Source organism: Pleurodeles waltl, chromosome 7 (genome assembly GCF_031143425.1).
Source record: "Pleurodeles waltl isolate 20211129_DDA chromosome 7, aPleWal1.hap1.20221129, whole genome shotgun sequence".
Taxonomy (NCBI): Eukaryota; Metazoa; Chordata; class Amphibia; order Caudata; family Salamandridae; genus Pleurodeles; species Pleurodeles waltl.
This window is the reverse complement of record NC_090446.1, coordinates 917711693-917735353: the sequence shown is the minus strand read 5'-3', so window position 1 is coordinate 917735353 and position 23661 is coordinate 917711693.

The following is a 23661-nucleotide window of genomic DNA, read 5'->3' as shown; positions in this document are numbered from 1 at the left end:
CAAGCAAGCACCATCTAACTGATTCTGTCTAAAAAACATCATCTGATGGAGTGGTAGCACTTGCCAAATGACGGTCCTGAACTAAAATTCCTGATTCACTGCGTACAAAAATAACTCCATTAGATAAAGTGCCAATACCGTTCAGATTCTGTCTTAAGAAACATTCTGTGCTAAAGAGCTAGCACCTACCTAAGCCTTCCATCAAGCATCCCATAAATTGCCAGTGCCATCCTGATTCCTCTCCAAGAAGCGTTCTGTGTTATCTTGACCAATAAACATTGTCGCATAAGTTGCTGATGACAGGAAAGAATGTTCACCTAGCAGATTCCACTGGAAGAAGCATCCCATTATAATGGAGCCGTGGGTGTCGCATCCTGCTCTAAGATGTATCATTTAACTTCATGCCAGAGGGTTACTTTCCATTATGTGTCCACTCCATCGCAGACTGTGCTCACAGCTATATGTTTGTAATTTCTCATCTCAACATCTTGCTCCCCACAGGACTTTCCACAATTTACCGCTCTCTCTGTCGAACTATCCCCAGTTATTCTTGGTTCTGCCCTTCTCTGCATGCGTCTCTCTTTTCAACAATTTATGATTTAACTTCTTACAAATTCCCATCTTTTTAATTCTGCTACTTCCACTTGTTCTTGATCTTCGCGCTTTCGCCACCTGTCCCTGTCCTTATGTTTAAAATGTGGGTTTATGTTTCATGTACCACACATATAAACCTATTACTGAATCAAACACACAGAGTCCTTCAGAGGACAGAGTCGTATTTTGTTATCTTGCCCACTGGACGCAACAGTTTCTGCTAGTTTCACGTGCACCCACATGTTCTGACTCCTACTTCTTTTTTCACCTATTTACTATTGTTCCCATCTACCCAATCCATTTGCTGCTGCAGTTGTTGCTTCTTGTATCTCGAGTTGCTCCTCGTTGTACTTAAAGTTGATAAAATTGTTTTGTACTTCCCACCTAGCCGCTCTTGCTTTTGAATGTTGATCCCTCAATCCAGACCATCCAGTTCTGTTTTTCGAAACTGATCCTACAGTTCCTGCTATTTCCACCTGCGTCCCCAGTTCATGCACTGTCCCTTTCCTAGCACCCCCTAACAACCTCTGGTCTTTCCACTTTTTTTTTTATTATTGTTGTTTTCACTTTTACTATTTGCAAACTAGCTATTACCATTTCCACATCTACTATTTGTTACTTTTTGTGTTCACAATCTGCGCCCTCCACTTGTGTTTCTGTTTTCCTTTGTATTCAGCAGTGTTGTTTTTTCTATATATTTTCTCCAGGTGTTGAGCGTTTCTTATTTTTCCTGTAGCCTGCATTTGCTGCTTTTTCACTTGTGTTCTCCAATTAGTGCTTGTTGATATGTCTAGTTTCACCATCCAGTAGCTATGTGGTACTCTTTCTATCTGTACCCTTTAGTTTGCATAATCTTGGTCTTTTCACTTGTGCCTCCTTGGTGCATGTTACTTGTTCTACCTGTACCTCGAGATGCTGTGAGATTCTCTTTTCAGCCGGATCCTTCAGTAGTTCTATGTGTTTTTATCTAACTGTAACCCTCAGTTTGTGGTTTGTCACTGCCCACCCCTGTTGTTGGCTATTACTCTTTCAATCTGTGCTTATTTTCATTTTAGGGCCTGATTTAGAGTTTGGTGGGTGGGGTTACTCCGTCACAAATGTGACGGATCTCGCGTCTGATGTATTATGATCTCATTATATCCTATGGGGATCATAATACGGTGGATGGGATATCTGTCACGTTTGTGATGGAGTAACCTGTCCACCAAACCCTAATTCAGGCCCTTACTCTGTTTAATTGCACTCTCCATGCATTATTTGTTGATCCTTCCACCTGTACCCTGCAGTTGCTGTTTATTTCCCTATCTTCTGTGGCCATATTGACACCAATATAAAAACCGTGCTTGTGGTGGTTGTTCTTGTCCACCAAATTCATTTCAGAGATGGGAAAGGACCTATCATGGAGACAGACCACAGAGCACCCAGGGCTGAAAATTTGCTTTATCAGAAGAAATGTGATTTTTAACAATACATCCGGCATGGCAGGCAACTTTGAGACTACTAACTTTCTGGAAAAAAGTAACACGTTTCGAATCAACAAACATGCCAAACAGCATTTCTGCCATTCAACTTTGTGAACATCTTCTCATCGCAGTAGGAGAACCAACTTGACAGAACAAGAATGAATTAAATTCACCGGCAATGACCCTCAGTTAAGAACCTCCTCTGATGAGATACATAAACTGCTTAGGCCTACTTTAAGATACATTATTGAACACGTGCATGACGTGCACATCTTTCTAGGAATACTGTACCTTGTTGGATGTCTCTCTATCGGACACACGCTATGCAATATTATGCACTCAAATAGCTTGAAAAGTGAGTTCAAGTGTTTAAAATAGGATGAGCTGTAGTATTCGCAGAAGCAGGCGTGGTCGTAAGATTCCAGTAAGAGATACACAGCTGAGCCTTGGGCCTGTGGGACTGAAATAGTCAGAACTTCTTGAGATGGTTTTAAGATAAAAGGTTTTGAATGACTGGATGGATATAGCTATCATTGACAAACTTTCATGTGCAAATATTTGAACACTTTCCTTCTTCTGTGCCCAGGTGAGGCTGAGTATGTCTCTGCTATTTAAAGACGCCAAGACCACCCCATCCCGCCCTTCTCCAGCTCTGCAGAAAGGATCAAGATTCTCATACATTTAAATGTATTATTAATATTATGTTGAAAATTCTTGGTGTCGAAATGATTTTGGCACATACCATCTATGCAAATTCCAGAGGAAAGAGAAGATTTACAGTAAGTTTGAGGCACCATACTGAATTACTACACAAATGTAAAGTGAAAAAAACATACATATTTATATGCAAGTGCCCTGTGTTGTGAAGGATAGTCTCATGCATAATTCCTTTTTGGAGCTCCCAGCTAATCAATCAACAAGGTAATTAACTTACTTTACCAAACAGAAGAGAATATTGGAAGCTTGACAGCACCCTGCTAGTCAGGCGTGATCTTGTGTGTACAAATAATATAAAGGGGACTTGTCAGTGGGTTGGAAACTGTTGGGATTTGACTGGGGTGCGTAGTTCAGGACCTTGGCGTCTCAACTAGTCCTAGAAATGACGATTCTTCCAGCTCAAGCACTCTTACTACAAATATCTGGAATAGCACATCGAATGAGGGGAAAGTTAACTCATTCTGGCCAGGTGTGTGCACACAATGTCTGCACTCAGATCACACTAATATCTTGTCTGCCTGTATGCAAGGACTGCAGGTTACCAATCTTATCATTGTTATCATACCAATTTTAACTTAAAAGTTAAACAGAATATTGTTATCTTGACAATAACGAATCAGGAGCCAACTCCACCATTGTCGTCACAGTGAATATGAGTGATTTTAGCCACAACGTTCATTATTACCATGAAAATCATGGCTGATGAGGTGGTTGCAGCATTGTCACCATCACATCTTTTAGGGCTTTAGGCACCCAGCTTCCCATTGGCTTCTCAATCTTCACCCCTACATGAAAGGGAGAGGAGCGTACTGCAATTTAGTCATCAATCTAAATGTTTCTATAGCTTAGCATGTTATCAGTGACTAGGGTATCATCAATTGTAAGTATTTGGCCAAAGCTGTATAGGAATCTCTTCATTAATGTGCAGTATAAAGTACAGCAATGACTGAGCAGTCAGCTAGGGTGTTATTACCATAATGACAATGATACAAGCCAATCACATCATAATCATCCTAGCAATTATTACTGCAGAGCCAATCACAGCAAGATTTTTATTACAGTAATAGGTAGTAATCACAGAAAGGGCATATTTCTCTGTATCTTTCTGATGACTTACACTTGCAAAAATTTACTGAAAGGTGACCAGTTAGTAGTTACGCATTAGGATAATGAAACCGTAATGTCCTCTTTCCTCTGAAACATATATGCAAATATGTGTGACTGTTAAGAGTCTAAGATGGACAACACTTAATTGGATGCATACTGCACAAGGGCCTCACAAGTCATGACCAGAGAAGGCTGCTCTAGATCTACCCCACGACCTATCATCAAGAGATTCTGGGCACGGACACGCAGGGCTAAAGCATCCCCTTGGGCAACTTCCCTAAAGCTAGATTGTGCCCAGGGCAGACACTCCACTGTGACAACAGGCTCTGGCCAGATGTTTCATGCTGTATACTGAATGTACACTCTTCCAGAGCTAAACCAGACAGTAGGAAGACTTTCCCAAGGGAACAATTAGTGTGAGATTTCCCCCAGAAAATTATGTGTAACAGTGATGGCACTAAGGGTCTTATTTCGGTGTCAGCAGTAATGGGTCTGCCCCTACTTTTTCAATGGAAACACTGTCGGCCGACTTGTCAGTCCACCCACCTGATTTAGATGTTAGAGATCCCATAGACGTTAACTTACCTGAAACCTGCCAACTGCGCCATGGATTACTGTCCACCACAATGGCATCATAACAAATTGTCATTGGTGGCGGGACCCCAACCACACTTACTGCTGTAAAGATATGGATATGCTTTACAACCAAACAAAATTTGGTGGTCCGGCCTCCACTTCTGAGTTGGTGGATTGGAGGTGAGGGGGAACTCACAGTTTTTCCCAATTCCACTTCTGATTTCAGCTGGGCACAGCTGGGCAATACCCTTTGTCACTGATGCCACTGGACCATGGAGAAAACACGACCCTCCATTGCTGGATACGAAGGTAGGGAACCCGTATTAGCTGTGTACCTTGGGTGGTCCCTGCACATGAGCTCGGGTCCACTGCAGACACATCCATGTCACAGTAATTTTAAAAAATTACTGTGACATGCATATGTCAGGGACACAAGTTGACACACTGGTACACAGCACATATCACACACATACACAACTGTCATTTTGGTGTCATTATTCATTGCCAAATGAATGCTGGCATCACAATGATGGTACAGTCATACTTGTCAACTGTGTCCATGTGCACATTGCAAGGGGATCTGTATCTTTCATGTTGTACTCCGAATTATGTGTGTGACTCAGTATGTGTATGTGTGTATGCTATGCGATTGGATGGGTGAGGTGGATAGAGCTGGACTAGGTTATGTGGCTGTGTCAGTATGTGTGCCACTTGCATATGGTATTGATGTTGGTGTGTATGTTGTGTGTTGTGTTGTTGCGTGCAACATTCAGGTGAGTGTTGTTGTGTGGCAGTTCTCTTGATGTGTGGTTGTGATGTGTGGGTGTGTTTGTGTAGTTGAGTGTCTAGTTGTGTTGATTGTTGTGGTTGTGTCATGCATGGGTGTTGTATCAATACTGTGTGTATGTTGTGTCAAAGAGGAACGTCAATGTGTGTTTGCGGCATGTACGTGTTGTGATGTGGTGGAATGGCAATGGATAATGGTGTACATGTGGTGTGTTGTGTCGTGTGTGATGCAGGGGGACATATATGGCAAAGTATGTGTGTGTATGTATCTGTTCCATAGCCACTGTCATTGTCCGATGTCCATTGGGTCCAACAATGTCCTCCCTCCTTCAGCAAACCAACACCAGTACACCACATGCAGGACTGTAACATCTAAATACGGCGGGCGGAACACGGTTGACTTGGCAGTCTTCTCGAGTCTGTCGCTTGGACGGTTAGGCTGTAACAACACCAAGATCTAATTCTGGCCCTAAATTTGATGACTACAAATAGGGAGCAGATTGGATAAAACATTCCTCAAAATGTGTTTTTGTGGGAATTGAATCTTAGGGGTAAAAGGTGTACATCCAATTTTTGTTACAATGATACTAACAAGTAGAAGATGACGTATTAAAAACTTTATTTTTCGGCAAGGAGTGTTATAAACCGGTACAACAGGAGTTAGGGTTTGTGAGGGACAGGCACATCACAAGAAACAGCCGAAAAAGATACCAGTTTTACTACATTTCTATGCTGAAGTGTTGAGAATTGTTTTAATCTAAGTGCAGAGAGGCCACCAGTTGTTCTCCTTCTATAGCTGAACTTTGAGTAAATACATTAGAAGACAAATATCACCTCCATCTGGAACGTACAGTTACAATTATTGACACTTCAGAATAAAACCGAAGACTGACCCTTTGGTGGCTCTAACCTGTTGCCCAGGTTATACTGTAAGCTGTGAAATGGAAACTAGAGATAGTTATAAAAAGGTCACAGCTTTTATTAACTGTTTTTAATGGCATGTGCTTTAATCCTATGCTTGCACCAACCAATCCAGCAGAGACACACACAAGAATTTTACAGCGTGCTTCTTCTCCTTTTCTGCAACATGTGTTTATAAAAGAGCACTGTAATAATTAATGAAAGTATATTGTAACTGCCTCTTTCAGTTTCTTAAAAACAGCACAGATTTCTGGAACATACGTAAATGGCTAGTCATGTTACTGATATGATTCAGCGCTCACAAAAATATTTTCAGTTAGTCACTATACCCATTCATTGGCTACTAGCAGTCAATAATTATAGTACTACTGCTATAACATTTTGTATTCTGACAGTTAAGTCCTACTTTGGGCAAAACAAGCCCAACCACAGTGAAGCCTCTGAACAAAGTGCTCCATTGGTAGATCAGACTTTAGGATGCTTGTGAAAGGAGTAATTCTTACACTTGCAGGCACTTCTACAGCCACAAAAAACTGTTGGCAGATTATCTTGTGTGGAAAGGAGTTAAGATATCTTCTTAGATACGCAAATAATATTCTGCACAGTGTTTTGAAGTCCAACATGACAGATTTACCCGCATGCTCCAGTTTAAACATTTCTCCATCAAGGTTTTACAGTGATTCCTGAATTCACAGACTCATGTGCTACAGAGCGGTTACATGTTAAAGCTTTACAAAGCATTCAATAAATAATTATACGAGGCTCTAGGCAGGCTTAACTAGAACAATTACAGGGGTCAGGCAGATTGGTTGACCACTTTGCCAGACCAAACAGGTTTCTCCAAAGCTAAACTAAATTATGGACTCATGCATCCAGAGCTATCCCAGGTTAAAGGTGGACTGGGCTGACTCCTTAAGAGGGAAACCTGAGTGTGGACAGACTATTTATAGATTCACTGGATGTTAAATGTTTTTAGAATGCCACACATGACTCTGGAGAGAATCATCCTGAGCTTGATGTGAATGTAAGCAGACTGTTTCAGAGGTAGAGTGAATTCTAAGCAGACTACTCAGAGACAGATAGGAGTCTCAGCATTCACCTCCAGAAGGAAAGAGGACCCTATATATACTTTGCCAGAAAATACAAAACTCTGATCTTTCCAGAACAAGACTGGCCCACTTATATGCCCTACCAGACTCTAGACAGAACATTTCTAGAGCTAGCCTGGACTTTGAGCAAATCCTCCTCTCTGAGACTGGAGTCTGATCAGAGTCCCAGAGATAGGACAAGCTCTCACAGAGGTATCTTCAGCACTGAAAGACTCCCACAGAATTACAATGGACTTTGGGTAGCTTCACAACTTATACTAGACAGTGAGCATACTCTTTCAGAACTAGGTAAAGGATAGTCTCTGAGAAATATCCGGTAGAGCAGCCTGTGGCCCAACTCTTCGAGAACTAGGTATCATTAAATCAAACACTCATAGAGCATAGGTGCCTCCTAAAGAGCTAATGTAGGTTCAAGTAGACTCCCTAAGAATTAGACAGGACTATATTAAGAGTATTGCAGAGCTGTAACAGACTCCAGGTAAACTCTCACAAAACAAGGCTACCTTTAGGCATGCTATTAAATAAAATATGGGCAAATATGCCAACATCTGTAATGGACTAAGGCAAACATCTCTGGACTAAATCAGATGGTGGGGAAGAGAGGTTCCACACCAGGCACCCTGAGAGGTGAACCTGTGTGTGCTCCACCAACCTTTGTCTGCTCAAAAACGTTTCTCTTTCTTGATTTTGAGAGCCTTGTCTTTGTCTGACTCAAGGGATTCTTCCTTCCTAAGCAAGCCCTAGTAATCTAAAACTTCCCTATACACTACTTCACAAACACCTAGTAATAATTGTTTGTTTGCATTTGGTACTTGTATACCTGTTTATGTCACTATAAAATCATTACTGCAAGTGCCAGAATGAAAACGATAAAATCTCCACTCTTTAAGCGACTCATCTTGGAATCAGTAATCTTCAGAATTATATAAGTCTATCATTCCTCCACAGCCATCCGTGGAAGTACTTAAAGCTTGGTCGATTATCTCAGCTGCCACTCTGAACTGCAGCACAACATCCCAATCCCAAATCATACTTCTAAAATACCTGAAGCACTGGCTAGCTTACAAAGTTGTACCATTGAACCACACATATGTACAACTATTTAGCTGGACAAATAATGCACTATACGCATATTTCTGGGCTAGACTGATGTGCGCTAATCAGGTAATAATGAACTAGGTGTTTGTAAGAAAGCATTCAGAACCCAATATTCAATCATCACTGCAAAATAGAACTGAAAATTAGGCTATTCCCAAGCCTGAAAGACTTGATATTTTCACTAAAAAAAATTGTGACTCACTATCAGCATTTTATGTTGAAGGCTCAATGCACTATTCTGCTTTTTCGACATTTCTGGAATATTTGAAGCTGACACAGCTAGCTTGTTACCCATAAAATATTTTGTTGGGTCATACCGTAAAAAAAGGTTTTGGACAGGTGCAAGTGAAGTCATTTTGAAAGAGTAGACACCTCTGTCTTTGTATATCAGCTATAAACCCTCCACTCTCTTGCCAAGAGAAAACAAAAGGCCAGAAATCTCCAGGAATTTATCTCGTCTCACCTGCATTTTATACATTTAAGTCTTCCTGGATTTGAAGGAAACACATGGGATGGTTGGGTTCCTTCAAAGAGATTACATCCCCATGCACAATGGTGATGGAGCAGTGATGGAGATATACAGGGGGAGCAGTGGCACTTCAGGGTTTAATAAGCCCCAGACGTGACACTACCAAACAATGGAATATTTTTATCACACTATATGCGCTATGAACCAAATACCATAAGAACACTTTCTGTGAGCTACTACGGTCTATGTAACAATCTATGTAAGTGTTTTAAAATGTGTCTGCTATACAGTTTACCTATTAGTAAGCTATTAGTTAGCTGTTCGATTTGTGTTGTTTGTGTCTTATTCTTCAGATAATTTTGGTTAGTTTGTGGTGGGGGAGGATTAGATCGTGCCCAAAGGCTAGTATTTTCCTTTAATCTAAACATTTTGATCCCACTCTCACTGTATCTCAAGCAAACACAGAGAATACCAACTCATCGAAAGAACACTTGAAGAGTAATAGCACAGTGTATTTGCCTACTATGAACAACTGACTTATATTCACGGCTACAGAAGTCCTGCTAGGGCACCTCAAAACCAAAACTTACTATCAGGAGGGCCAGATGAGGGTTTTCTGTGTGAGGCTTGCTGTGCTTTAGTTTGACATGTCCTTTATTTATGTTTCATGTCTTCTGAATAGATGGTTCACTGGTTCTGATGGGCAGGCATTTATACTTTTTTCGCCATTCTGTATCCCAAACCCCAAAACTTTGTTCATGCTCTATATACAGATGCAGCCTGAAATGTCCAGCTCTACTAACTCACCGGCATGTGTAGAAAATGTCTAATGCTAATGTTTAGTAGCAAAATATTATTAGTACAAACAATCTTTTCGTATTTGGACTTCTTACAAACCCAACAAATTTATATATTTTCAAATCTTCGATTCTGTGGCAAATATAAATTCAATCTCCTCGCACTGATGGCTCAAACATTATCTTGTGTGTATGTTTGAGGAAAAAAACTGAGAATGGTCAGGTTAGTCTTAATATAAAAACGGTGGATCAGACTGATCTATGGGAAGAATCCCTGCAAGGTCAGTGGCTCTGTAAGTCTGAGGCACTGTCAGTGGCATATCTGGAGGAAATTTGTGACCAGATAATCAGCCTACTATAGAGTCACTACCATAACAAAATACAGCACCTTCCAATCTAAAAGTTCTAACTTTGGTAGTATTTAAAGCACTTTGGGCCAGATGTACGAACACTTTTCCCATTGACATAGAATGGGTAAAAACCTTTGCTACATCTGGCCCTTTGAAACAAGACGTTTGCAGTGTTTGAACAAAATATTGTGTTAAAAATATCGTGTGGACAAAATATTGAGTAAAAAATATAGAGGACAAAAATATTGTGAATGTAAGTTTTTATGGGTAAATGAAATATTACAATAATTAACTCTAGATCTCCGTACCTTGAAAACACACATATCTTCAACCTACATAGATGTGGAGTTAACAATAGTAAATCTATACTTACCTATTTTCATTTACCTTCTTGATATTTTGGTCCTAGATATTTTTGACATGATATTCATTCCACACAATATTTTTAGCTTCAATATTCTAACAGACAACCAACCCATTTGCACATAATATTTAGCTGCAGTGCACACTAACATATGAAATGTTCTCTTGTAAGCAGCACATGACACCATCACTCATAGAATATAAGTCCCTCGGACATAAAAACAACAAGAGTGCCTTTTTAGGTCTCACCTCAGACAAGGCATGTGCTGTCTGTTGCGAGACATTTTGTTACCATACAGTGGGCTCAGAGCTGAAGCATTATCATTGGTGGCTTCATTGTCTCTTGTTTGCTTGCTTCAAATTTAGTAGTGCAAGTGGGCTTCACTTCGTCTTTTGGGGTTTGTTTCTCCCCTGGAGCATGGGCCTATTACTAGTGTCCTTCCACTGCTCCCTTTTCAGGCACTAGTTTTTCTTTCTGTTTAAGCACTCTACAAATAGCACGTGTTTTCATGCTGTCCCCCTTGTGTACATCTCCCTCTCCACTATGCATGTTGCCCATGTGCTTCCCCACCCTTGCCTGCTTAACCCATCCCCACATTGCTTATTCACCCATGTGCTTCTTCCCCTACCTCTGTGTTGTGATCTCTCTTGTTCATTTGCTTCACCCATGTCTTTCTCTTCCTCTCTTTGCTCCCCCACGCCGTGTCCCTTCCCAACGCCCCCTGTGTTACTTCCCACCACCCATAACCCCCTTCCTGTTGCTTCCCCTGCTCCATGTTGCATCTCTTCCTCCTCAGAGTCACCCCCTTGTTACTTCTGCTCCGTGTGTTGCTTCACACACCCCCTCCAGCTCCTTCCTCCCTCCATGTTGCTGTCCCACATCGTCAGTGTTCCACTGCCTTCATTGCTTCCACACGCCCTACACTACTTATTTTTTTGTTGACCAGTCCAACTCGGATCAGCAAGCAAAAAATGTGCCCATATCATTTCGTAGGCGTGGGCATGCTTGGCACAAAAAATGATGCTGCCAGATTTGCATGCCTTTGAGGATACTGCACAGCATGGCTAGAACCACTGGCCAAGCTGAAAGGTCCCAAAAGTGAGACCTATAGGCTTGGCCAATGCTTGTACTAAAGCGGTGCCTCATTGGTGTCTGAAGAATATATTTAAGGCCCAGGGAGGAATTTATTTTTGTATACATAAATCATCTCTCTGCTATCATGAAATAGAATAATGTGTTAGAGTGCAGATTTTTTTTTTTCGATGTGAACAAAATGGTGTACAGTTAGATGTTTCCTTGTGAGTAGTACCAGTAATACCACATTAAGATAGAGGATCCCAGCTGGGACCTGTCTGTACTATGATATCACAGATCTATACAACTGCTTAGAAACTTCCAGAACCACCTTTTGAAACTTCAACAGTCCTTCTGAGAATTGGTGGGCAAAATTATTTAATCAAACATCGTGGTACAGACAGCCTCAACTAATGATTCAGGTACAGCTTGTAATGCACAGTATATAAGAATAGGAAAAATGGCAAGTAGTTTCTAAAGAAAAATGGTAGATACTAGAATGTGCTCTATACTTTGGAGAAGGTATTTCCTGTTTATATGTTGAGAAATTGCTATTTTTTAAAATTTTTAAATCATGTAATATTTATCTTTCTATACGTCTATAATTTATATATTTTATATATATATATATATATATATATATATATATATATATATATATATAGACCTATTTAACAATTTTTGATGTCACTAAATGATATAAGCAGGTAAGGAGTAGCACGAGTGAATCATTCTAATCCAGTGGCTCATAACCTTTTGAGTTCTATGGACCCCAACTTAATCCTTACTAGAATTCAGGGACGCCAAATAAATCGTTATAGGAACCTGGGTACCACCCACTGAGTCATTATTGGAATGCGAGGACCCCAACCTGAACAATTGCATTGATGTGAACCATAAAACAATACACAGAGTTATGGATAGAAGCATTCATCAAACAAATACACATTTTTGCTAATTTGCGTACATACATTTTATTATTCTGCTAATATCTTTTATTATTTACAGGCAATAATGAGTAGGAGTCACAGACCCCCAGGTTCCCGGACCACAGGTTAAGAACCGCTGATCTGATAATTACCATTGTTGAAGGAGAGTAGTAGTTTCATGATACTCACAGGTTCGCCTCTAATGAGTCATAGGCCCTCCCCACACTCAAACTCAATGACATCTAATCATCATGCAATGAGGTGTCAATCATTTGTGAGAGAGACTGTAGTCACCTTGAAAAGAAAGGTGATAGCTATCTTAGAATGAGAGGTGACAACCATTTTGGAATATACAGAGCAGCCATCATGGCAGAGGTTTATTTTCAGGAGCTGTGGAAGGAGCTACGTTGTAAAATCCTATTGAAGATTGCAAATTGTTTATAAAGAACCTCTGAATGTAATCTCAAAAGTTTCATTGCTGTGTCTATCTCAACTTTCAAATAAATTGAAAGTATTGGTTACCTAGCAGTAGAAATTAGTAATCATGCCTGGCTAGTGTCAGTCGCTTAATCAAAGTGAATAAACCCAAAATGCATAGCCATGTTTTGCAAAAAAAAGTATCATTCCGCTTGCCATTTTATTTGTAATTTTGGAAGGCTAAGACTGTATTCCACATTCAAAGAAACAGCTAACTTACCTACTGTTGTTTTAATCACATTAAGTTCAATACTACCTTTAATTTGAAGAAAAAATAAAATGGAATTGAGCATTTTGTTCCAGCATACAGCTCTAAGGTTATCATGACAAACCAACAGCTTACTGTGGCTGTGGTATTGGGGTTTGCTGGTGTAATTTTATTATTTGCTGGCAACAAATTGGAATTCGGCTCATGATCAGTTTCGAAGTCTACATTTTTCAAAGCTTCAAATGCTAACATTAACAACTTTCCTTAAATTTCAATTAATCGCACACAATTTCACGTTAGTGAGTGATTAAGAATTCTTCAACCTTCTCCCTTCACTGCTTTACCTCTCAATCCCTGGATAATCTGCCGGAGTACCATTGTTTTTCATGTTTAAACGTCAAATTTGAGAGGAAACCGGTTGTAGTTACCACTCCCTTCAGCACCTGGTTATTAGTAGAAGGATTCCATCTGGATTCAACATTTTTCAAGAGTATGCCTATGGGGTTCTTATATCCATCTGCTTTCCCCTCACCGCATCCACCAGGCCAAGCCACAAGAGGAGATTTAGGGTTTCTCAATGCACAAACATATAGAAATCAAGTAAAGGTTTTTCCATTCGAAGTAAGGACACCTCACAGCATATTAACTTTTCAAAATGGCTCATGTCTGTGCATTTTCCAGTTGACCAAAAGTAGAACCGTGGATATTTTGTGCAGCATGAGAACTTGGATCGTATATAAAAGCACTTAATTTAATCTAGGAGATGTATGAGGACAGTGTGAAAGAGGTTCCATTAGGTTCGTATGGGAACCCAGCTATTGCAAAGTACAGGAGTCCGGAAATGTCTTAACACCAAGTTCAGTATTTAATTCATGCAGAAATGTATGGGTCACACTCCAGAAGGCTGTCATTCAAACAAGCCATGGAGCGAGAGCTTTTTCACACCAGCAGATAGGCATCCTTTGTTGTCGATTTAAAACATGAGTTTCCTGTATCTAATAAAAGAGAATTGACAATGCAATGAAAAACGATTGGCAGCTTCAAAATCAACTTTGACACGATAATTGTGAAAGTGCCACTGATCTGTCCATTTTTTTTTTTTTAAATGAACACTATATACGCACGAAGCTGGCTTACCTACATCCTTCCCAATATGTAGGGGGTTATGTTTTGATTTGCGAGGCGAGGCACAGAGCTGGGTCTTCCTACCTATGACCCCCAAGCCCACCATTTTTAAAGCGCAGAAGTAATTCTGTAATGTAAACAACTAAATTTATCTTTTGCATGAAATAACAAGAGTAAAAGCGTCAACAGACAAATCCGGGCTTGTGAAGTAAATAAAATAAATTAAAATTACAAAAAAAGTTGAAAAATGTGAAAAAAGATACATTATTAAAAATGTCAGCAGATTGGACATGGAATGTAACATTTCTGTTATTGTAACTGTATATATATATAAAAATGAAGCATATATATTTATTGATTCATACATTCATGGAGGTTTCAAATCTAAATAAAGTTTTCAGAACTTTTTCTCTCATTGAGGCTTTTACGGAATCTTTAATCAGTTAATTGAATTCTCACTTTTATTGTGAAACAGTTGTTCCATGATGATGGAGGTAAAAGTCTACTAATTTATTGATCTCTGCCATGGAGGCATAAATACCGCACTATAGTCTTAGGTATGTCTGGTATGGACTAGAAAGAATCATCCTGCAAAATTAGCCAGCTGTGTTATTTTGACATAGGTGTCTGCCTGCTATTGCTGTTATGAAGATGCAGGTGTTAGATGGCTATTTTAGACGAAGATCGCTCAAAGATCAGTCTTTAACTGTTCGTGGTGAGTAAGGAGTTAGGATGTGTGTTTCACAGTGGACTGCCTTAGAGTGGGTGGCCAATGACGAACATTCAGGTCCTATATACAGCCAACAGTTCTAGGAATTTTCATCTGCATTGGGCTTGTCATTGCCACAAAATCTGAAAAATACATTTGCTGCAGGTAATCATAAAAATATATCTGTATTCACTAAGGTAGATCAAATATTCATAAATACATGTGCACCAGTGATATGGTCTTATTATTATTGGCAGAAACACATGTACCAATACATTTTTACGTGCTGCAACTGGAATGTCCTCCATGAGACTCAACAGCGCTGTTTCTGGAGCTGGTGTACTGTTAAATTCTACCATCGCAACCAATGCTGTGAACCCGTCTTTCGAATATTGGAGTATCTCTGGACAATTCCCGGCAATGTGCAAAATAGTCACACTTATAGCTTCACATCTTGCTACCAGAGGTAAACTTAGCTATGGCTCTGGTGTGCAGTATAATTGATGTAACACCTTGAAATCTATCAACTTGTGACTATAGTTCAACAACAGGCCCCGGCTCCCATTTACCTGGACTGGTCCTCAGACCAGTCTAGTGCTCTTTCAGACCTGACCTCGCTGCCTTGAGGCCTCACCTCATTCTTGAACTCCTCCTTCTCTTTCACTGTCTGTTTCTTACTCTCGCACTTCTCTCTGTCCTTTTCTCTCTTTCAGGCCCTCATCACCAGCATATTGGACTAAAGCAATGCACTCTACAGCAGCATGAAACAATTCTTACAGAGACTCCAGACCACATCATGCCCCACATCAGACAGCTACACTGACTACCAGTCCAGAATCAATTCTAGTTCAAGCTACACACCCATTCCTACAAAGCTCTTCACAATGTCAGACCTGCCTACCTCAACTGCAGCCTCAACTTCCACCAACCCACCAGGCAACTGTGCACACTCGTTCTTGTGCAAATAACCTGCATCCAAAGGAGCAAGTCTCGAGGACACTCCTTTTCCTACTTCACCGCAAAATCCAGGCATTACATTCCACATCACATCAGGACCGCCCATCCCTTCTCGAATTCTGCAAGAAACTGAAGATCTGGCTATTTGACTAAGAGCCAGATCAGCCTACTCACCTGCTCCAGTGCCCGGCTACCCCTTGGACGATAAACGTGCTTTTTGAATCCCTATAACGTAACATATCTATGACCTATCAGCAGCAATAGTTCCATTTTTTTTTAGGTAGGGGTTTACCTAACACGATGTTCTATGACTTCCTCTCCTCATACTCTGGTGTTACCCCCTAGAGTTAATCATCTCTTCAAGCATAAAGGATATTTTTTTAGCCCCCTTCATCTCTCTGTATCAGTTTAGTCAGTACTCCCAGTTCGGCTGGGGATGAGGGAAGTCCAGAATTGGAGACCGTGCCGCATACTGCAGCTGGTTGTAGAGAGATGCTGCCAGCACTATATATATATACACACATATATATATATATACATATCTATATATATAAATAAATATATTGCAACATATTTCACAATCTCCCAGGAAGCCCAACCTGTGGTCGCTATCACGTCTATCTTGTCACGTCATAACATTCTTTTTTCCCCTAGTAATGTTGAGGGTGGGTATGGTCTAGCTAACGTTCGTTCAACTTTAACATGTCAGAGTTACTGTTTCCATAGCCAATATTTAGATGACGTGCTTGCACAATTAAATAATATAGATAAGGATTCGGTACTCTCAATCACCCTTCCCTTTAATGTAAGACTGCTTATCACCCTAACCCAGTCATTTTAACAGCTGCTGGAGTTGTCGTAAGAAGTCTTGGAATTAGTATGGTAATATTAACAAATAAATATACAAAAAATCTGTAAAACTACCTTTTTGATTAATGATATGCCTTCCAGAACCGATAGAGGAAACTTTATCCAGCGCTCAACTTGTCATTTTAAGTCTTAAAGTGTTTTCTAGCAGATGGAATTGTGTAAAGTAGATTGATCAAACTCAGGAAGTATTCCCCAGCCCCATATGCTGCAGGACATCCTGCATGTATACCCACTCTAATGCATTGAGCATTTAAGCCTCTGTCAAACTCAGCCACCAAGTCTTTAAGGTAATCTGGAGACAGCGCTTTTATGCAAATAAGAAGGGATGCTGTTAAAGTATGGGCAAAGTGGGCAATTGCCAACAGCCCCACTTTCCAAGAGCCAGCCTGGCAATGTGAGTGCATTGCTGTCATAATACTGGTTCTTATTATAACATTATTTTTCTAATTTGGGAGCCGAAAATGCTTAACAGACTACCAGGGCCACATTCACTAAGGGGCATATTTATAAGAAAGAGGTGCATCGGTCCTGATGCGCCACTTTTCTTGCATCATCCCTGCCTTACCTAACGTCACCATGGTTGCACCGTATTTACATTACAGCGCACCTTGGTGGTCTTAGGACAATAGCGTCAACATTTTTTATGCTATTGTGGTGCTTTACTACACTAGTGTAAAAAACTTTGTCACTAGTGCAGCAAAGCACAGGGAAGCCTATTGATTAAAATGGAAGCGTCATTTTAAAGCCTGCTCTGAGCCGGCGTTAAAAATGAGGGGAAAAAACGGTGCAGTGAAATGTAAATTTCACTGTGCCATTTTTTTGGGCCTCATTGTGTTAGAATTCCCCCGTTGCATACATTATGCCTAGCGCAGGCATCATGTGGGGCAAGGGTTTACAAATTGGAGCAATGCAAGCATTGCACCACTTTGTAAATACAGTGCAGGAGAAAGGCCTTAACGCCACCTTAGCGTAAGAAAAATAAAACTAGGGTGGCGCAAGGTAGTGCTAGGGGCTTGTAAATATGCCACTAAGGGTTTGCACCAGAGCAAAGTCTCACAAAGTAGAGAAAAGCTTTGCAAGGGTATTTACATTCTAGTGCCAAAGTTATTTGGTGCTGCAAAGGTGCCCTATTCTCAGTGCAAATAGAGCTTTGAGTTGCTGTATACCACTTTGCACCAAAGGAGTGTTACTTAGGTGTAACTTGGACAGATTAGTGCAAGCACTTATAATTTTTTAATGCAATACCTAATCTACTAAGGCAGCCAGATGGGGCTTTGCATCAAAAAATAGCACCTTGAAGCATGCGTAACATGGAGAAATGTTTTAATATCTGCAAACATTCCACATGTTCCATGTCTGATGCACTGGACAGCACAAACACAATATGTGTAATTTTAAAGAATTTGTAGTGCAAGGCTGTATTTACAGTACAAACTGTATGATAGATAGCATAGACAACACACCACAGTATCATGGTGCAAAGAGTGTGCATGGTTCTAGGAAGCCTTTTTGCATATGTTAGACCTATCAGCCTTAGAGTGGCCTTCACCCCAACTTTTTGACTTAATTCCTCCATTTTTTATGATCCTGTTTTTGCTGGCACTAGGACTCTTCTCACTTTACGAATGATAACCAGTGCTAAAGTGCATGTCCACATGGTAACATTGGCTTATCCCCATTGGCATATTTAATTTACTTATAAGTCCCTAGTAAAGTGGTACTACATGTATACTGAGGGGCTGCAATTTAAATGCTACCGGTGGGCCTGCATTACTGATTGTGCCACCCACTTACATAACCCTTTAAACTTGTCTCAAGCCTGCCTTTGCAGAATCTGTGTGTGCAGTTTTAAACTGCCATTTTGACCTGGCAAAAAAAACCTTTTGCCAGGCCCAAACCTTCCTTTTTAATGCAAATAGGTTATCTCTAGGGTATGCCCTGGGCAACCCAGAGAGCAGGGTGCAATGTATTTAAAAAGTCGGACATGTACTTTTAATTTTTACATGTCCTTATAATAAACAAACTTTCAAATTGTTTTTCACCACTGCAAGGTCTATTGCTCCAATAGTACAACATTGGAGTTGCCTTTTTAAAATGTATAAGTGTGATTTCCATATGGGAAGACATATTCAGTTCATGTTTAGTGTCTCTGGAATTACAATTTAAAATCCTATCATATGGTTAAGTCGGATTTTAATTTGCAATTCTAAAATCGCCACTTTTAGAAAGTTTGGATTTTCTTGCCTCATCCCTTAAGTGCCTGTAGCCTATATACGGTCACATGACTAGGTGTAGCTGGCGGTTGTGCTTTGTGTAGTCCTCCTAGACAGCCACACAAAATAGGGAACTTAGGTGTGCCTGAATGGGCCATCAATAGCAGGATGGGAGAGAGGAGCTGGGCACAGCCTTATTTACACCTCAATAGGCTGTGTCCTGCCAACACACAAACATCTGCACACCCCCTGTAGTTAGCCTATAGCCAGGACAGGGAAGACAGTATTCATGGGGACTTCAAAAGGGAAACCTCTGGAAGCTTCTGTCCCACTTCAAAGGCACAACTGGATATAAATACTGGACCTCAGACACCACCACTTCAGTACACTTCTGAACATGTGAAAACTCTAACAGAAAGAAGGACTGCTGTGCTGCTGAAGGACTGCCACTCTGCTGGACTACACTCTGCTGGACTCTACTTTGCTGTACTGACCAGCTGCCATTGCCCTCTTGCCTGAGTGAGAAGGTCTGGACCTGCATCTCTTAAACCCAGAACCCAGAGTGACTCCAAGGGCTAGTTAGCTGGCCTCCTGATCTGAAGACTCAGAGACATAAAAGGCTTCCAACAAACTTACAGCTGCACCTGGACTCTGACATCTGTGAGTTTTCCCTGCCATTTGGTGCCACCCCTGTCCTGGACCCTTGGAAGTGGGCTTAAGTTGGCTTGCAAGCCTTTGTGGATCTAGCTGAACTGATGCCTGTCTGCTCCTGTGTGGCGCAACCCCGAGCAGAAGCAACACATCTCTGCTGCTGCGTGGATTTGACCTGTAAAAAAGTCTTGTACCAGGACATATCTCACATCACCTTTGGAACTGAGGCTGTGCGACGCATCCCTGATGCCAAGCTCCGCAACTCAGCCTTGCAGCTCCACGGGCCCAGTGCATTGCCCTGACTGTGCTATGCATTCCTGACTCCCAACTTCACATCGCAAGTCCTCATGAACGAGATCCTTGATGCTGACACAACAAGACCTCTTAACACAGGCTCACCGCATCTCAGAATCGATGCGTCACTTCACCTGCGCACCGCATCTTTGATGTGGATCCACACAGCGGTCTGCAAACCAAGATTTAAGGTACTTTGTTCACCAGGTTTAACTGGGTAAAAATACATCTTTTACTAAAGTTGATTTTAAGAGTGTGTGCTTGAAAATTCCACTTTTAGAAAGTGAGCATTTTCTTGCTTATACTATTTCTGTGACTCTGCCTGTTTGTGGATTTCCTGTCTGGGTCAGTTTGACAGTTGGGCTGGTTGCACCTCACACTAGACAGTGACACAAAGGGAGCTGGGGTGTAGTCTACATTTCCTGATGAGCCATCTGTGCTAGGAGGGAGGAGAGGAGTGGTCACTTACACCTGAAAGGGCTGTGCATGTCCTCACACAATGTAGTCTCTATCCTACTGGTGAGTGTCTGGGGCCTAGCGTGGGCAAGGCAGGAATTCACATTCAAAAGAGACTTTACTTTGAAGTAGGCCTACTTCAAAGGAGAAATTGAGTATAAGAAGGGCACCCAAAACCACAGACTTTAGAAACACTTCTGGAAACTAGAGGAACCTCTGCCTGGAGAAGAGCTGAAGAGCTGAGGAAGAAGAGCTGCCCTGCCTGTGACTGTGCTTTGAGGAGCTATCCTGTAGTTGCTGCTTCTGCCAGAGTAAGAGGGCAAAGATTGGACTTTGTGTGCCTTCCATCTTGAGAAGAACTCTCTAAGGGCTTGATTTAGAGCTTGCCTCCTGTTGTTTGAAGTCTCAGGGATAGCAAAGCCCTGTGGTGCCCATCCAGTTCCTGGGACCCTGAAAGGAGAAGCTGGCAGCCTAAAAGGAGGAAATCCACGCACAGAGCGCCGTGCGGAGAAAAGATTGACGTGACTCTGATCTGCGGCTGAAAAAACGACACGCCGCTGGCTCTGTGGCTGAAAATCGTCGCTTGCCGGAAACGCGACAGAAGAATCAACACACAGGGCAGGAGAAACGACGCACAGCATCGCTGACGGAGACTCGGAGATCAAAACCCATGCTGCGTGGTTTTTTAATCATCGTGCGGCTGGATTTCTGACGCAAGTACCACTGAGCGTGTAAAAACAACGCCAGGCCTGCCCGGACCCAAGAGTACTGACCGGATCAACACATCGCTCTCCTGCGGAGAGAAGGAACAACGCGCCCAACCCGACGAAAGGAGAAACAACGCAAGGTCCCACTCGTGAGTGGAATCGATGCATCACAAGCCCTTTTTGACGCACACTCACCTGTGCAGGGTTATTTGTGACGCACCCAAGGTACATTTTCACGCTAACAGTGTTAGTGTGTGTTTAAAACTACTTGAAGCCTCTTTTTACATTTTAGTTGATAACTTGACTTGTGTATTGTGGATTTTTGTTGTTTTGGTCTTGTTTTGTTTAGATAAATATTCCCTACTTTTCTAAACCTGTATTGTGTCATTTTGTAGTGATTTCATTAAGTTACTGTGTGTGTTGGTACAAATACTTTACACCTAGCACTCTGAAGTTAAGCCTTCTGCTCAGCCAAGCTACCTAGGGGGTAAGCAGGGGTTAGCTGAGGGTGATTCTCTTTTACCCTGACTAGAGTGAGGGTCCTTGCTTGAACAGCGGGTAACCTGACTGTCAAACAAAGACCCCATTTCCAACATTGGTGATCAGCGGATGGGATTGGACTTGTATTTGTACTTGACATACAGTAATTAAGTGTACACTACTGTTTTGAGCTCAGACCACTACGTGACCACATACTACTTGTCTTGTGATTCTGCTTTTTGTTCTTTGATGTCCTCCTGGATATATTGTTGATATCTTGGGACTCTGGTTTTTGGTTGTGAAGCCTTTGCAGAATGTAAGTCAACTTCTGGCACCTATTTATCTATAAAAAGTGGCAGCTTAAATTATTCTGCATGGAAAGGGGACTGGTTGTTAATAAGAAACCCAGAAGGGAGGATCTTGAGTCAGCCCTGTTTCAGTATGAGATGAAACGTCAGGCAACACCACCAGATGAGTCTGAGGAGGAGGACTACTCTGAGGAGGAGGAGACAGAAAGAGATGAATGGCTCCTAGCTCGAATCTGGAGTCTGGAAGAGCTAGATGCAGAGCTTGAGAGGGCTGAGTAGAAGAGAGCCTTAGCCCTGGAAAAAGAAAGGCTGGCAGCTCAAGAGTTGAGCTGTGAAGAGCTGAAGCTGGAAGGCATGAGGGCTGAGAACAGTTCAGATGGTGGCAGCACAAATCTTGTATCCAGTACTGCTGAAGAAGTGCACAGGCCCAGAGATGTGGTGCCCTACTTGAAGGAGGGATTTAACACACACCAGGAGGCTCAGGGATATGAGGTAGCTCCAGTAATGCACAGGGTCCCTGAGGTGGATTGGGGAACTGGCATAGGGAGTCATATTCCTAATGATGGGAGGGACACTCTACTGTCTCTAGTTGAGAGTGAAAGGGAGAGGGGTTCCCCCCAGGTAGACGTCCTGGTTATGGAGTGTGAAGACATCCCAGAAGAGTGTGGGTTGAGTGTCAGGGACAGTCAGGTAGTGTCTCACCAGTCTCAGGAGGGTGATGTGGGGTGCTTTTTCAAGGCTGAGTCACTGGGTGGTTGGTGAAGGGTGATTTGGTTAATTCATGTGAGGGGCTGTGTGATGTAATTGCTGGAGAGCATATGTCTAGTCCTTATTTTCCAGAGCTACGCCAACACCAGGTGGAGTGTGAGGTCTCTGACCCCAGGAAACTTACACTGGAGGCAGACCTCTGGGTGAGTACCAGAAAGTCTGAAGAGCCATTTGGGGGTGCTCCTGAGGGGAGTGGTCTATGTATTTCCGAACCAGGTAAGGTAGGGAAGGATTGCAATGTCCCAGGTAGGTCCCAGCGTAGTGGGATGGGTGAGGGACCCCATGTCCAGTCTCAGAGGAGAGGGGATGGGGATGGGCTGAGGCCCAATGTGCCCAAGATCCGGTCCAAGGTCCTGGAGGGTTCCATAAGAGAACACCAGGAGGGGAGCCTAGCCTGTACCGTAGGGCCATCTGTTGAGGGAGACCCCACAGTGTCAGGAGAACTTGGGGGGAGCGGCTGTAGCCAGCTTCCCACCAGTTCTGGTGTCTGGCAGTACCACTCCTGGTGAGGGGATGCAGAAGTCCAGACAGAGGGTTGAGAGTGGGTTGCCGACCCCAGTGGAGAACATGGAGGGTCATGGGCCAGCTCTGAGAGCAGAGTCCCCCAGAAATGACCTTGGTGAGACCATTTCTGGGTTGGGGGAATCCAGACTCTGTCAGATGGGCAGAGGTCAAGAGACCTGTGCCAGCCAGATTCTTGTGTGGCCCTTGGGGACGGTGTGTCCCTTGAGAGGGGTAAGTGTGCCCCCCTGGAAACCCTGGTGTGCCAGGCAATGGTTCAACCGCAGGGTGGTGACTCAGGGTTGAATGATCAGGTTCAGGGGTAAACTCTGACCTGATGGGGGGTAGGGATGTTCCCAAGGAAGTCCTGGTGCGCCTGGCAGTGATTCAACTGCAGGGTGGTGACTCTGGGTTGGATGACCAGGTTCAGAGGGTTAACCCTGACCTGGTGGGGGGTAGGTATGCCCCCGCAAAAAGTCCTGGGTTGCCAGGCGGTGGTCCAGTCTGTGGGTACAGACCCTGGACTGGAAGATCAGGTGCAGGGGGTAAACCCTGACCTGAAAGGGGGGCGGTTTGCCCAATC